Genomic DNA, 12234 nt, shown 5'->3' with positions numbered 1-12234 from the left:
AGATTTTTGTTTCTGGGTTAGAAGAGGAATAAAAGATAGTGTAATTTTGACAGATAAAACAGTCACTGTGTTTCAAATATTCTGAAATTAGGAATCTAAATTTCTCCTATATCCGAGGGTTACCACAGCAATTGGAACCAAAACCAATTTTGTACCCTTAATGACGCGGGTTTAGAAATCATAAAGTAAAATACGCATATCATTTACTTACTAAACTACCTTACTAAAGTAACTTACTAAACAAAGTTCGCCAAAAGTAATTCGGTCCTGTTACGTCCCGGGCGCGGTCCTGGTATGTGTGTATAGACCTTTAAATGATTTGACAAAAAGCAGTCTCATGAAAAAAAAGAACAAGAAAAGTTTTTATACTAAAAGAGCTGATGAATTCCTGAAGTGAAACGGCTCAATGAACGTTGCGAGGTAATCCTCGCGGCGGCGCGGTTGAAGTAAGTGAGAGCACGTTTTCAATTAGTGTCCGCGGCGGCGGTGGCGGCGGCGGCGGTATGTCGTTATGTTAAGTCTCCGGACCATTGTTGAAGCTACAAACCTCAATGAATTAATCTGCTTCCTCAAGATGGTTTTATTTAACACTGTATATTCGTAGCGGCGTAGCAATTTAGAACCGTAGCACTGTATTCTTGCTACGACGTACAGATTGCATCGTAGAAACGTAACTGCAACAATCACTCTTTTAATTTTCTTTGACGGATTCGTCCCATGTATAATAAACTATACAAGTATTATAAAAAGCAATAATTTGTTTGTTTGTTTAAAAAAATCTTTCACTCTTAGGAAGCGACAGAGGCTATATTTATCACTATATTTTTTTATTTCGCGCGAACGAAGTCCGAGTAACTGCTAGTACTTTTAAAATAAACGTTCTCGAGTTTTCTCTTGTTAAATTGTTAAGTTTGTACTCTATAATTTGTATTGTAGACGAGGTCCTTGATAATAGATAACGTTTGTGGATATGTTGCAGTCTGCGATATTTTATAACTGTGAGTGTCGACTGCAGCAACACTTGTATTACATATATTGTCATATAGGGATATGACACATCCACTTTGAAAAAATTGTCGCTGAAACTTTTTTGTTGTATCACGTATTTGAAACGCTTGGTCATCGTTTTTCCGTTGTGAGTGCACTTTATTCAACCTGTTCGTAGTATTTCGCGCTCGATGCGACTGTAAATTCTAGTGACGTCCCGAGGGTATATTTATTTGTTGAACGACGTGCCGTTTGTCCGCCGCTTCATTTGAAGCGAAGTGGAAAAGCTTTGTGACTGTGAGGGAATATGAACGCGTTGTAACAATGTCGCGTGTGTGAGCAGAGTAAACATAAATGTAATAAAATACAATGCATTGCATATTACTTTACGCGTTTAATTTACTGAATTATGAAAAGAACGCAGCATAGAAATTATGAAAATAGCGTCGGTGGCTCAGGGTTAAGCATTTGACTTGCAATCTGTAGGTGCTGGGTTCAAATCCCGCCATGTACCAATGTGTTTTTCGATTCTCGATTTACATATGTACATTTATCCGACGTTCTTACGGTGAAGGAAGACATCTTGATGTAACCTGCACATATTTGAGAAGAAATTCAAAGATGTGTGTGAAGTCAAAAAATCTACATTGAGCCATTGTGGTTGACTATGGCCTAGTCACCCCTAACTTGGCGTAGGCTCCGAGGTCTTCGATGGGCAGCTGATGACGAAAAGAACAGAACAGGAACAGCACAGGTGTAGGCAGCTGCAATATTTTTCTTTATGAAAATTATCTGGACAACAATTTATAATGTGAAACTAATTTTCATTGATGAAGAAATATAGTTCTATTAAAATTTTTACTATTTTAAAAGTAAAAAGTCTTCAACTACTGAATTTGTAAAAAGTAGAACAAAGATCAGGCGGGTGTTTGCTGCAAGCGGGAGCTTCTATTTTCTTCACTGGACGGAAATAAACACTTTTATAACTTCATTTTGCTCCGGAGCTTCAATAATTCTCAACAATCATTTCCTGTTGTATTATAGTTAGTTGGAGCGAGTTCGTAAAACGTATTTCTTCAATTATTTCAAAAGTTAACGAACAAAGAAAACTCCCACATCTGAATATAAATGTGCGGGACTGAATCGCTTCTGAACAATGCACTTAACAAAAGGAAAATTATAAATTTGTGCAAGTTCTCGAAAACTTTATTTGCTTAACAACTTTTAAAATGTTCTTTGCATAGAAATGGCCTTTGAAATACTAACAAGGTATTTTCTAACTATATCTTTTTTGCACACAATGATGTAATAGACACGTGAATGCATAGTATAAGTTCCGTGACTTTGCGTGTGAGCTAAATGTATCAAATACTTTTTGTTTTAATTTATTCTGGCAAAAATATACGATGTTTATAAACGGTGTAATATTTAATGAGAAATGTTTATAAACTGTCGAGATTGGGCCCACTGCCGGTGTCGGTGGCGCGGCGTGTCTCGGCTTACTTGGTCTTGAGAATAATAAGTAAGTAGTTACTTCACCGGTCGCCGAGACTCCCGCATAGAATACTAATCCAAGACGACTCTCCGCAGCTCATTTGAGATTATGAAGACGTTATGAGCGCTGTTTTAAAACAATAAAATTATTTACACGCTCTCTAAAAATAATGAATGTATTAAATTGTTTAGAATTATATAATTTTCCTTAAACTTATTTCTAAATACTATAAAAGTACGTAGAAATACGAGGTAAAAATAGAAGAGAGATGTTTGGTTCATCGTGTAGCCATAAATAAGAATCTAGCTTTTTCTCGTTCTCGCAAAAAGTTACTTGGAACAAATTAGATTTCCTCAAGTTAAAAATAAATAAAAATGTTCCGGCTGTAAACGATAGGAAGAAGCAGGTAGCGGCAGGGGGTGGCAGAATACGGCAGGATACGGCAGGAAGTGGCAGGAGGTGGCAGGAAGCGGCATTAGCCGGCAGCCGTTCCTCTAATTAAACACTCGCGAGATCTTACTGCAATCCGCTTTACTTCTACTTGTAGCTTATAATTCAATATGTCCCTACAATTCTGTTCTATTTCATTTTCTTTCTCTTTATTCGAGTTTCTTTGTTTAGTTTTACAAAGCACTAAGCAATCGGACACTTCAATGAGTTCGTATAGTTGTAGACGTGTACAGTACGAGTAAGTAGCGGTATCGCGATGTTGTCGTTCATTACTAACTGCGGTATGAGGTGTATTTCCATATCTTTTGTATTTCTTTCAGTATTAAAGTATAATAAAGTTTAGAATTTTGTAAGTATGTAGTTGAAGTAGTTTGTAAATATTACGAAAATGTTATTCGGACATGATTACATTAGATGGTGGACGCCATAGTTATGAATGCAACAGCAAAATCAACGCATTATTGTTGTGTTATTTGATAGCTTTTAAATGCACTTTTCACTTTCTTACAACTCTGAGAAACATGTTCTTACAACTCTGAGAAACATGTTCTTACAACTCTGAGAAACATGTTCTTACAACTCTGAGAAACATGTTCTTACAACTCTGAGAAACATGTTCTTACAACTCTGAGAAACATGTTCTTACAACTCTGAGAAACATGTTCTTACAACTCTGAGAAACATGTTCTTACAACTCTGAGAAACATGTTCTTACAACTCTGAGAAACATGTTCTTACAACTCAAAACTGAAACATTTAAAATGCAAGTTGCAAGCGATTTTCAATTTAAAAGTTTAAATTCAAAAAGTTCGCTTCGTAATCTGCTGTCGCTGCGCTCTTGTAGAACAATAAATCTGAGCGCCAGCCGCGCTTTGTTCAACCAATGAGTGTGTGTCCGGCGCTGAGACACTCACCGCCCCAGAGTTTTACCAGCTTTCAGTTATTTCATTACCACTTCAAACCTATCCGATGAAAATTATAATTTAAAGTAATTTAATGCATAAAGATAAACTCATAAAACCTTTTTATAAATTGTTTCTACGTACAAATATAAAATGCAATTGTAATCGTATTTTTTTCAATCGATGTCAAACCGAGCTCCGAGTCTGTGAAAAAACTAGAAATTACTTTTCTGACCAAGTCCCGTCATAGATTGAAAAAGAGTCATAAAACTTATCTGAACTGGGAAGCTATTTGTCAAAAGAATATCAAAAGACTTTCTATAAAATAGTCAAATTGAAACATTTAGATTGCGAGCGCAATGCAAAATTAAATTCCAAACTATAAATTTTAAAAGTTGGCACGCAGAGGCCGCTTCACCGCCGCCGCCGCCGTCACATCCGCCGCCACCGCCGCTGGCCGAGCACCGCGCAAAGACTGTCATAAATGTTCTCGGAGGTCGACAAAGCGTTTCGGAATGGACAGTAATTGTACGGTCTACAAGCTACGCGGTCTACGAGCTACATGTCTACGCGCTACGCGATCTATGAGCTACTCTCGCAGACAGGCTTGCTTTATAACAGCCTGAAAGTGATAGGTGAAAATACTTCCTAATAGAACCTTATACTATGTAGTCGCCCTTTGCATAAGTGTCAATATCTGCCTCCAATAAAAATATGGGTTTTCAGATATTTCATAATCTTAAGTGATGACATAAACGTAACTCGACAATTTTAAACTTTGTCCTTATAATAACGAATACAGGCGTCAAGTGGAAGAAATTCTACGTTTCGTGAGACGAGTGTGTGTACCGGAGGCGTAATTTAGTCCACGTTCCCTTCACACCCTTTTCTTATAATGTAATAGTGACAAGGGGAATTGGATTTAACGGAGGAGGGGATGCATAAGAAGAGGAAATATCCTATATCTATGCGTTCCTTCCTCCGTTGATTAAGGGTAGTCAACGCATCTGCAATTGCAGATGTCCATGAGCAGTATTCACTTCTCTATTTCAGCGAATTCACGTGGCGGCATGCAGCATGCATATATTTAAACAAAACATCAAGTGAGTCAATCATCCTTAAATTGAATTTATCAATATTAGTAAATGAATAGCTTAAATCTTAAGTATTTTGTATAATTAATAAAATATATGCCTCATTATTTGAGCTCGAACCGTCGATCAACAGTCGAACGATCTGCCGATTTTGCCACGAAAGCGTATGTAGCACTTGGTGTAAGTAAATAGCGTGTATTAATTTAAATGCATGCCAACTTCTTTGTTATAGTTTTGGAACAAAATACGGCAAAAGTATTTCCAAGAAGGCAGGAAGGTTTCATAAGTCCACAGTTGCAAAGTAATTGCAGCGAGCGCCAGCGGTACGGCCGCAGCGCGCGGTGCAAAACTTTACAAACTTCAAACGAGCCCTCGTTAATTAGGCAAAGATGAAATTTTTTTTGAACTATTTTTACTTCTTTTAATTGGAGAGTTAGTCGAAAGTGCAGCTGTACTACGATGTATTTTACGACTTATCGCGCGAAAACTTGATCGATACGTACGATGTTGACAAAGTTGAGGTTGACGCGGAGGAGGCTGATGTGGATTTTGATATAATACATATTATTTTATGTATTTTAATATTGTTACTAACCCAACGACATAAACACTAGTCACAAGACTCACTGTCGAATGCATTATCAGAGCGCAGCTCACACCACACCTCACACCACACCTCACACCACACCTCACACCACACCTCACACCACACCTCACACCACACCTCACACCGCACATCTTTTTCGGACACTAAATTAACAGTAAATTACAAGTGCAAGTCACCTATTACATAGCGATGTGTCAGGGAAGACGTAGTCGTCTTGTGGCTGCTGACTATTTTCTTTTAGTTAACACTTTTCTTTCGGTTTCGGTGTTTACAGAAAATTAACTGCGCATCACTGATGTGAGCAGAGTATGTACTTCAGGTAGGAAAGGGAATTCGCTCACTTACACCCACATAAAGCACGCGGTGGCCGCCGCGGAATGCTTTGTAGACGATGTATGATGCTTGTACAGTTATTTCAGTATTTATGTAACTCGGTCGGTTTGGTTGTAGTTAGTTAGGGTTAATGCTACACAATCTCCGCTTACAACGCCGCATCGCGTCACCCTGCACTCATATATAAAAATCCCTCACAAATATTCACAAAAAATGCTCAAATAAATACAATGAACACTGAAATATTTAATTTAAATATTTGGTCTAAAATCGTTGTAAAGGCGCTTTGTTTTGTGCGAGTTCGGCGGACTGCCGCTGAGGCTGGCCATTGTCCGCGTTTACGAATGTATTTGTGGCAAAATCTATGTTTTATGAGTGCAGTTCAAAAGCTGTAATCCGAAAACAATTCGGCGATAACAATAATCTCGTTCACAGGCGGATATTAAAGCATTAGTATACTATTGCTTAGTCTGAATCTACAATCTACATATATGTATAGGTTTAATTCCAAACAACCTTATTTGTTTTTTTATTCAAATTGTGTGTGGTGGTTTGGCGGTGCGATGTAACACGGAGCGTTTATTGTTTAAAACTCATGTACTGCTGCTGTGATAACAAGGCGAGTGCGCGCTGCACTCGGCCAGGCCCGGGCGGGCATTAAAACTTTTGTTGTGGAAAGTACTCCGCGGCGCAAACAACCCGCCCCCCGCCACCCCCCCGCCAGCCCTTGTCACCGCCGCGCCGCGCGACAACAAATGCGGGTATATTCCTGCGAGAAAGTTTTAATTTACATTTCTGTCAAACCAAAACACCAGTTTGACTTTAATAACAGCTCCAGTCTGCTTGTATTACTAAAATATAATTATGAAACTCAATATTTCATTTCACGCATTTTACTTTTAACGCCTAACTCAAATTTGTAAATTCAAAGTTTTACAATCATTAAAGATTTAATGGACATACGTTTCACAATCGTATTATTTTATGCAGAAGACATTATCGTATAATTTCAAGAAATATTATGTCAAATGTAACGTTGCTTTCACGTGAATGTGTATTTTCCCCGCGGCGCGGGCAGCAGTTTGCATGCGGCGCGGCGCGCTCCGAGCACTGACTGATAACACAGGCACGTGCCCGCCGCCGCGCCGTAGTGCTGTGTCCTATCGAGATATTTCTCTCTACGAATTACTTATTAGTTATACGCTTTTGAAATTTTATGTTCTGAACCTCGTGTACACCAACTTTAATGAAACTTAAAAAATACTAAGAAATTGATACTTCCAGTGGAATACAAACATATTTAATTTAGTTTTAGGATATGTGTATATAATATGTAACATATTATCATATAGACGTACATGAAATATGACACTTGTTAGGTAACAAAATAATGAAATTACATTTTCCTTTCTTTACTAATCTTTGGTTTATGGTTATGTATCTCAGATGCTCGGGCATTGATCAAACTTGAATGTCCACTGTAACAGTATTAGCACGTGCCCATTGCGATGCATTGCCTTTGCCGCCGAGTAATTCTATCGCATCCTTGCCTTCAATTTATATGATAATTTTACTATCTCCGTATGTAGTCGAAGTAGCGGAACTCTCACTGTGGTAACGTAGAATTCATTTTTAATATTGTATCTGAACAACAACTCTATCTTACTAATATTATAAATGCGAATGTTTAGATGGATGGATGGATGGATAGATGTTTGTTTGCAGGTATCAGGCTCAATGCATCTTTATAAAATTTGGCTCAGATGTAGAACATAGTCTAGAACAACACATAGCCTATTTATTATTTTATTTTAATTCCGCGCGGACGAAGTCGCGGGTGACAGGTAGTTAACAATAAATACATTTGCAGTATCTATTTTTATCATAACTGTTAAAGCTAATCAATAGATGGAGTTACTAGTATTTTAAATCACGGTGATTTTTTATTCGAAAATGTTACTGATTAGATGTTTAGATGATAATTTAAATATTTAAGTGAAGTTCTATCAAGAGTTTTATTTTGTGGTCCCGCTCTCCGAATTATATAATAACCATATTACATACTCGCTTGTTTTATTGTAAAAGAGCTGAAGGAATTTTAGAGCCAAAAAACACATTCGCTACAAAGAGACAAAATTTATTTCAATCGGAAACAATTGTCACAGGTGAGGTGAAGCTGAGGCGCTGATGAGGTGGAGGCGGGGTAGGGACGGGGGCAAGCAATTCCGACGCTGAAGTGTAACGTAATTGTTTTCAATGTAACGTCCACTTCAGACTACGACGAAATACGACTGAGCAACGTAACCATTTTTGCATTTGTGTTAGAAAAGGTTGAGAAAAATCACTGTAAGGAATATGAAAGCAAAAAGTCCACTCGAGTACGAGAACTTCCGGTGGCTGTCAACGGGTCGCTTCCTCACAAAGCGGTGCTTCCGGCACAGAGCCGGATTAGAACATCATATCCGTCTTAGTGAAGTTATAATAAATTTAAAACATTCCAATTTCATAGCAAGTTATTACGAGTAAAGTTGATATGAAAAAGGAAGTTAATATGAAATTTACATCTATTCCATTTTTATAAATAGCGCAGCGGAAGAAAGAAATAAATGAACAAGGAAGATATGGATTATTAAATGCGAATCGGAGGTAATTCATAATGTAACTATCCTTTTAAAACTTTGTTTAAATAAATTTTGTTACCTTGTCCAAAGTTAATTTATATATGTGATCGTCTTTTCTAGGACTTTTGTTCTACATTTTGTTTTTAATGTAACTGATTCTTTTAGGTTATGTTTTGGAGTAATGACTATTCACCCAAAATTCTTGAATCCGAGTTTAGCATGTCTTAACAATTAATTTAAAGTAAAGAAAAGTAAAAATAAGATGAGAAAACTTGTAAGAGGTTTACAAACTATTTTTACAATATCAATTACGAGTGGTATTCGCTCCCCTCATTTTATTTATAATTATTTAAAAAAAGGGGGGGGAGGAACAATAACAAGAATAAAGACTAAACTACTGGAAATATAAAACGTATAAAACAACATTATTCCACCAAACAATAATTCACAAAGCACACAATTTTATAAAGGATCTTTTATTGACAGGCGCTATATTTTATTTTTAATTCGAAAACTAACAAAGAGGATAAATAAATTGTGGCCAGCAAACAGCGGCTTTGCCGTGACGTCACCACAATGCCCTATTGTGTTTGTGTGGTGCAGATTATACCCGATGACAAACGACAGCGTTTAGATTCCGCCACAAAAACAAACTTCACGCATTTGATCACAGCTCATGATAAAATTGTATGCGTATGTATGTATATTTGTATGATAACTTGTATTTTTGGTCTGGAAGAAAGATAAGTTGTTGTTGTTGATTGGTGACGTCAATTATTACAGTCAAATGTGTCAAAACAAATCAACGGAATCTTTTTATCAATTTAAGTCAAATTCATTTTATTTTGCTTCAAAATTAATATTCTTTTCTTTAAAAGCTGCAGTTACTCTTAAAATTTAATTTTCTATTAATTTTTAAATTTCAATTCAATATGTACAGACAAAACTATTTTATTGGACACAGCACAAAACATTTTGTGGTCAATATCTGAGAAATAAAACGTAATTGTTTTAATATTTTACATATCACGCCGATTAAATGTTAGTTAAGAAGTATCAGGGCTGACAAATGTGCATGAAAAACTTAAAATTAGTGTAATATTATTTGGTAATGCGGACCGCAGATAACTTATAATGTACGGTCCTGTGACTTCTGAACAAGCGCGTCACAAACTTAACTATGGAAAAATACTTTACGGAACATTCAGCGCGTTATTATGAATTTTCTTTTTAACTGGCGACATCTGCTGCATGTCCGTACAATACTTTATAAAACACATTAAAGTTTTTTTTTTTTTATTCTAGATCACTTCAACGAACTTTAAATTGTACTGAATTTAATTTGTGATTTTAATTTGAACTTTTTTATAATAAGTATTAACAAATATATTGTGTTTGGAATATAGGGGAGGGATAGAAGGAATTCAGGAGAACAGGCAGTACTTAACTTGGCAATGATCTGGCAGCGAGCTGCGGCAGACAGACATCGAGAGTTTCATCGACACGACTGCGCATGAAACGAGCTCACATCATGTAAACACAAAAGTTGGTAAGAAAATAATTTTCCACTATGATTATTTATTGATCCATTATTAAAACAATACAAAATAAATATTCTAATGAGCAATTTATTATAAAACTGGACGATACTGGTGACTCTCCTCTACAAGCATTCTATATAAAATGTGTACGTATGTGTACATACGCGTACAAATACCAACAAAGATCTGATGTTACACATACATAACGTATTCGAGGCACTCAGCGAGATAAAAGCTTAGTCGTTCACGTACGCAGCTCGTGTGTATTATGTTTTTTTTTTTTTTTTTATTTAAAATCATTGTAATATATTCGTTTGCGCACAGAAAGCATTGATATTTTATAAATATAGACATCGCCGTACAACTGCACAGTTTGCCAATTTCAATTTCAAATATTATAGTTTTATTATACGTTCGCGATAAAAGTTAAACGCTTTTTCTCGTCGGAGATTTGATAAAAATAGTGGCTAATGTGACCATTTATTGCCACTATAGGCATACCTGACCACACCAGCGGCCTACAAAACTGCGGCAACGCGACCTCGTTTATGACGAATAAAGCAATTTAATATTAACAATGATTTTATTTCTCTTGCATTGTTATAAAAGTGTTTTTCGTATCGAATGAATGTGTGACGTCACTTTTTGTTGCTGAGCGAGTGCGCTCCGGTCAGCTACTCGCAGCTCACATCTTAATTAACTTCTCTCCGTATTTGTGGAGCTGTGCGGTCACGTGCCCGCCGCCCGCCGCCCGCCGCCCGCCGCCCGCCGCCCGCCGCCCGCGGACTACCTGTCGAGAGGGCTGAAACTGAAATCCTTTTTAGTAGCTTTAATTAAATACCGACACTTCGTTCCACTCAGCGCTACCGTCTTGAACATTATTGTACATACACAGTGATCACACATCGTGAACCATTTATTTGTTTTACACAAATATTAAAACTATGTGTCTTAAACGAAAATGACATATTTTCTTTTTAATATAAACAACTGTCTCGGAGCATTATTGCTTCAATAAAAATACATTGGAATTATTTGTACTCTATGAATTATTAGTATGTTTATTGCTAAGTATGTCTGTTGAAATAAACTTGAATGGTCGCCTCCATCCGTATGTTATGAGGAAGAACATCTCATAGCAACAGAACATAAAACGATACGAGCCTGTACAGAGATAGTAGATGTCATATGGAATAAGCACTCGACTGACGCCACTTCAGCATAACACTTGCTACATTCTTCTTAACTGCTACTTTAAATGTACACAAACTATATACGTTCGTATGTTTATACGATATTATGCAGGTATAATATAACCAAGGAATTGCTGATATTCTCAATCCGAGTTTGTAAATGTGCAGTCTCGTGTGAGTGGCAATGTATGCACACGCTCGCTTCTACCCGACATTATTCCAACAAATAAATATCCGTTACTAACTACGACTCTACAAGTCTCCCGACATGCTACGCGCTGCCGCCTACGACAACGCTTGCATACTATTGAGAAAATCATTTATCTGATATCTGAGATTTCTTCTTCTGATTGCGACTTATACAATTTATTGTCTTTGTATTTACTTTTATTTTTACTAATACAAAATATCTATTTTTACCTACTGCCCGGCTACCAGTAATTGAAATGTCTTTGCTTGTTCCGGAAATACTAAATAATTTATTCATAAAGTTTTTTTTCGTGTGTCGCGCACCCAACGCACCGGCTGCGGCAGGTGGCCGCGCGGGAACAGTTCGAATTAGCAGTCGAAATTGCGGAGCTACTTTGAAATTAATATTCAGCTATTTAACCAAGCAATAATTACATCTAAGTGTATGTACATATATGTCTTCTGAGCACTGTCTTAGACATAACTCGTAATGTTATAAATGTAGGTCGAGTATATAAATACATGTTTAACTTTAGACAGACGGTATTCAAATAAGCTTCGTATAGATCACGGTGTAGCGTCGCGGCGCTGCATGCGTTGTGGAATGCGACGGGGGAAGGGGGGAAGGAAGTGGGTATCTGCCGCGTGTTTTGTAAAGAATGCTGACTAAGAAATGCGACTTTATCGGCTCGTAGCTACTTTACAGCCTTAAAATGCATATTTGTACATAAGGGCAATGATACTCCTGGAAATATGACAAAATATGTAGATTTAGAGAATTTAGTAAGTGAACGAAGTGTGCGAGGTTATCTTTCACCATTT

This window comes from Papilio machaon, chromosome 10 (assembly GCF_912999745.1).
Source record: "Papilio machaon chromosome 10, ilPapMach1.1, whole genome shotgun sequence".
Taxonomy (NCBI): Eukaryota; Metazoa; Arthropoda; class Insecta; order Lepidoptera; family Papilionidae; genus Papilio; species Papilio machaon.
The sequence above is the reverse complement of the archived record's forward strand: the minus strand, read 5'-3'. Positions refer to the sequence as shown.